The following is a 6,000-nucleotide window of genomic DNA, read 5'->3' as shown; positions in this document are numbered from 1 at the left end:
CATATATGTCAGATGATGTTACTTTCCTGTGTAAAAATGGCTTATTCCAACCTGATTCCAATGCGGAACCCCACGGCCGGGTAGTTGGACGAATGGGCGGTGGCTAGAAGATTGGTATGGTATGCGGATATTTGACATGATTGTGGAAACGAGTTGCGCCTGTAACCATAGACCCTGGAAGATATTTAACCTGTGCCATTTAGAAATCAGTGATTTATAGAAAATACCAAATTAAAAAATTATTTTCTCTCTCCTTCTTCCCTTATTTTTCTCTCTTCCGGTGTTTCTTTCTTCAGGTCCGTTCATTATGATTCATTCATTCATCCTTTATTTTTTCATTTATTCATTCATCCATTAATTCATTCATACGGTGCATATCTATTCATTAATAGTCATTCATAGCATGTATTCATTCGTTCTTCATTCATGCACTTGTTCTCTTTACCTTTCCCCAATTCTAACTTGTACTTGTTTATGATTCTCTTTACTTCTGTATGTTCTTTATTCTTTCTTTCTTCATTCCTTTCTTTTTCTTCTTTTGATTTTGTTCATTATGTTTTTTTTCTTCAATATGGTCTATTCATTCTTGCTTCCAAAAGTTGTAGGCTATCCCTTTTCCCTTTAACTAACACTTTGTCACCCCTTCACCAATGTTCACAGGCCCGTGCGCAGGATTTCATTTGGGGGTGCTGATTTTGAAAAAGTGGACTTGTTTCCGGGGGGGGGGGGCAGTTTTGTGAAAAGTTGACTTTCTCCCCAAAATGTGGACCTTTTTGTCCAAAAAGCATAAAGAAGCCTGATTTTTTTTTTTCGCCACGCTGCAAATTCTGAAATTTTGGGACTTTTTGTATACTTTTCCCAATTGGGGGGGTGCATCCCACTCCCACCCCCCTGCGTACGGGCCTGCTCCTTCACATGTTTCCTGCCTTTCCTTCTTTTTTGAATTCGTTTGTTCTTCAGCAAGCAGGACATTATTTTGTATGGGAACGATTACTGTTTTCCTAAGCCTTTTAGAGTGTCTTATTGACCCCTGCCCCCCCCACCTTTGGCCTGCCAAAATTGATTGTCCCCCCTAGCCCTGCTAAATATTGCTTACCCTCAAATATTGCTTACCCCCCCTCCCAGACAGATCATTATTGCACAGCCCCTTAACCCTAAACCATGTACCAGCCTAAGCCATGTACCATAAACCTTATCTCTCAATATAAAAGAGTGAAAAACTCACTCTCTAAAAGACTGCGAACTTGAGAGAAGAGTGAAAACCACCCCTCATAAGAGTGGAAACGACTCTTTAAAAATATAATACTGGGACATTACTCGAAAAGGAGAAATAGACTAGAAATGTTCCTTACATCATAATCTTGAAACAATGGTTTCCACTCTCATTTTTCACTCAAAATTATGGTAAATTTGTTTTAGAAGCATTTTATGCAAAAAAGACCCAAAATACGAATATTGACCCGGGTCTTATGAGGAGTCTCAAGCCCTGGTGTGGAAAATATTTTTATTGCATTCGTTTCTTTTTTCTCTTTCATCATGTTCATTTGACATGAGGGCTCATACCTCTTTGACATTTCAAGATAAGGACCCAAAATATGAATATTGAACCGGGTCTTATGGTAAGTGTCACCCCCAGGTGCGGAAATATTTTTATTATATTTACTTTTCATTTGACACCACTCAGGGGGGCAATATACCTTCTTGGCATTAGGGGCTGTGCAATAATTATGAGCCCCGGGTAAAATTTCCCCCCTCTCGGCCTACCAAAAAAAGCTTTGCCCCTCCCCTTTGCACATGCCAAATTTTTTAGCAAATTAGCAAACCTTAAATTGTCTAGATATATGTTGCTAGCGCAGCGAGCAGGAAAATTTGCATATTAAAGCATTTCCATACTGTTTTCCTAAGACTTAGAGCTTTTTATTTAAAAGGCGCCCCGGAAGGCGCCCATGAATGTGTGCCAAAACCACTTGCTCCCCCCTCTCTTGGCTGGCCAAAATTGCTTGCCCCCCTTTCAGCTTGCCAAAATGTCTCCCCTTCCACAAATTTTACCCTCCCCAGGGCTCATAATTATTGCACAGTCCCTTGTGAGTAGTCCTTCAAGACTAGGGGGGGGCTCGGCAAAGCCGAGCAGCAAGGTCGAATTTCAGCCTCGCTAAGTATATATAGATTTTAAACCTCAGCCGATAGTCTTTCTTGAAGGACTACTTATGAGATATGAAAATAACCCAAAATATGAGTAATGACCCAGGTCTTAAAAGGAGTGCCACTCCCTGGTGCATGGTGGAAAAATATATTTTTATTATATTATTTCCTTTTTTCTCTTAAATTTGACCCCACTTGGGGGTAATACCCTCTTGGCATTTTGAGATATGAAAAGGATTCAAAATATGAATATTGTCAAGGGTCTTGTGAGGAGTACCACCACCAGGTGGGGAAATATTTTCATTATTTTCTTAACTTTTTTCTCTTTCATTTGACACCACTCATGGGGCATACCTTCTTGGCATTATGAGATATGAAAATAACCCAAATTATGAGTAATGACCGGGTCGTGTGAAGCGTGTCACCCCCGGATGGAAAAATATTTTTATTATATTCTTTCCTTTTTTCTCTTAAATTTGACTCTACTCTGGGGTCATACCCTCTTGGCATTTCGAGATATGAAAAGGACCCAAAATATGAATATTAACCATTATGAGGAGTGCCACCACCGGTGGGGAAATTATTTTTATTACATTTTTTACTCTTTCATTTGACACCATGCAGGGGTCATACCTTTTTGGCATTTCAAGATACGAAAAGGACCCATATGAATATTAACCCGGGTCTTGTAATGAGTATTTTTTGATTTGATTTGATTTGATTTGTTCGGGTTTTGACAACCCTGGATAACCCAAGAAAGCCTCTATTGAAGCTTATTTCCATTGGGGTCCATTTGAACACCGGGACGGGTTGGGAACAGTCAGGGGTTAACACCCTACTCTTTTCGAAACTGGCTGCGAGATACATGTACAGGTATGGCTCTCTGTACACGGGACCGACGGCTTAACGTCCCCTCCGAAGGACGGAGTACTTTCATGATTCATTTACCCCATCCTAAATAAACCATGGGGGGAGAGGGAGTCTGAATTTAATCTACAGATGATGCCAATTAATTTCAGACTTTTTTTTCCAAGTCAATATCCCAGCAAATCGCCACCGCTGAAATCGAACCCGGGACCTCATGCACTCAAGGCAAGTACCCTAACCATTGCGCCACGCTCTCCCTGCATCACCTCGGGTGAGGAAACATTTTATTATATTCTTTACTTTTTTCTCTTTCATGTGACACCACTGGGGGGGGGGCTCATACTTTCTTGGCATTTCGAAATATGTCCATTTAAGTACCAAAGGTTGCTGAGTAATTAAGGAAGTAAATTAGATTAATAAAGACTGAGACCATTCGATGGTTCAGCAAAACCAATGACGAATCTGTACTTTTTCAAGATTTTTGGAGAAAATTGTAAAAATCTACCCCATCCTTAGCTAAACCAGTTTTATGAATATTGCACCCTGAAGTTCAGTATATCAAAAAGCTTGAAAATACACCCCATGCAAGGATGCAAAGCTACCATATATCCCTGTACCCTCAGTTACCATCAAATACCCCCAACCCTAACCCCACTTCCTTAACCCTAAACCATGTACCCTGTAATCCTGTAAAGCCCTTTCAGTGATGATGAGTGATCCCAGCAAAAGTGTCACAACATTAGAATTGCGTATAAGTGAAGGATACATCATTAAACTTGTCATTTGGTATTTTTAAAATGAAAAATTTGACAAATAAAAAACGAGTAAAACAGCAGTATTGACAAAGTTGAAGCCAATGCCTATCCTTAATTACATTTTCATGTAAAATGTCCTATTTTGTCTTTAATACACAGATTTGGGCTTGGCGCATCTATGATACTAACACAGGTGCTAAAATGTGAATGTTTATGATTTTCCAAATGAGCAAATCAGTTAATAACCGCAAACCATGTACCATAACTGTAATCCTGTATTCATACATACTCACGATATAACGACGTTTCTGATTGGATTTGGGCCCTTTTTTGCTGGTCATAAATTCCGTTTATGACCAGTACGCGAGGGCATAAACAAGCTGCGCCACGCAGCTTTGGAACCCAATTAACACGATCCACGATTTGCTAGTGTTACGTACACGCCGCTCACCACGCCCATCTCACGCGGAGCGCTAAAAGATGACGCAGATCACGCGCTGACTCCCGGCCGCTGACCTCATGAGCCGAGCTGCTTCCTGCAAGTAGGCCTACTAATTTTCTTCCAATTTATGAAGGAAAACGGTATGGAAATGTTATTTAAACTTGTAAACCCTTATTATTTTCATCTGTATTGAATTGCTAAGAATGTTGGGTATGTATGAACGGGGTTCATTCATAGGATTTCGGGCATGGTCGCTGTTTATGCCCTCGGCTTGTTATGCGATCATGCCCTCAATCCTATGAATGAACCCCTAATTGCCCCTCCTCTCAGCCTGCCAAAACCAAAAAATCTTCACCCCCTGCAAAATTTTAGGAACCTAATTTGCAAATCTTAAATGGTCTATCTAGAGATATATAATGCGAGTGCAGCAATCAGGAAATTTTGCATTATCAGGACGTTTCTACTGTTTTCCCCAAGCTTTTTTAGAGCGTCATATTTAAAGAGTACCCCAAGAATGTGTGCCAAAAATCTCTTGCCCCTTTTACCTGCCAAAAATTGTTTCCCCCTTTTACCCTGCCAAATATTGCTTGCCCTCTCTACCCAGACAGATAATTGTTGCACAGCCCCTTAACCCTAACCCTGTACCCTTAACCATGTACCAGGACCCGTAATCCAAAGCCATGTACCCCGGGACCATAAACATACTCTAAAATGTAAGAGTAAAATGTAAGAGTAAAAATCACTCCTCAAAGAGTGAAAACCACTCCTAAAAGAGTGGAGACCACTCTATTAAGGTTTGATAAAAGGGACATTACTTTCACTGTTTCACATTAAAGTCTCCGGCAATCACAACATTATGCCTTATATGTTAGAAAATTAATTTTCAAGCACAAATCATGTGGTTTATTTTAAACAAACTCATATTGACTATAAAAGCTAACTAATGCAGCCATCATTCAATACTTGATATTCAAAATTCCTGGGCACCGAAATTGTCAAGTGCAAGTGCAAGTGCAATGAAGGCTGACAACAATTGAGCACAAATAACCATGACGTCATTGCACTAGACAGTTTTGGCGCAGTAATTTTGAACGTCACATGTTGAGAGCTCGGATCTTTTTATCTCCCCTTCAAAATTACCCACAATGCACTGTTCTGAATTATCAATATCACTTATTCATCAACTTCTCTTTGATAAAGGTCATTAATCTATATTCATAACCTCATTAATATACGCAGAAAGTGCGATCCAATAATTTTTATTTATTTGCCAAAACGCAAACGCTGAACGCGGTTACTATTAATAAATATTCAACAGTGGACCTCCTCGCCGTCAGCGTAAATATTAGTAACCTCCGCGCGCACCGTGTTGTGCGTCGAACAAACTGCACGCGCCGTCCGCCGTATTTGGATTGCACACTACCATATTTGCACAAATTGTTATTCGCACTTCTGTTATTGGTCGTCCTGATTTAGCCCGATTGATTTTTGGCAAGGCAAAACGTAAAAATTGTTAATTTTTGAGGAAAATTGTGTGTTATTTTGTTAAAGTGAAGAGATGAAAGTGACTGTTATGAATGAGGTTAATAACTTTGCATCGGTAATATGTCGGGCATTGTGAAAAATCTAAACATTTTGCTTTGGACCTTGGGATAGTCCTCGGTTCCAAAGGCAAAATATTTAGGTTTTTCACAATGCCCTCCAAATAACCCATGTGCAGTTATTAACCTCTAATTAGCTTTAACCCAAGGCCATGAGTAAAAACAAATGCACCCAGCATAATACACAAAATGA

This window comes from Amphiura filiformis, chromosome 16, assembly GCF_039555335.1.
Source record: "Amphiura filiformis chromosome 16, Afil_fr2py, whole genome shotgun sequence".
Classification (NCBI taxonomy): domain Eukaryota; kingdom Metazoa; phylum Echinodermata; class Ophiuroidea; order Amphilepidida; family Amphiuridae; genus Amphiura; species Amphiura filiformis.
The sequence above is the reverse complement of the archived record's forward strand: the minus strand, read 5'-3'. Positions refer to the sequence as shown.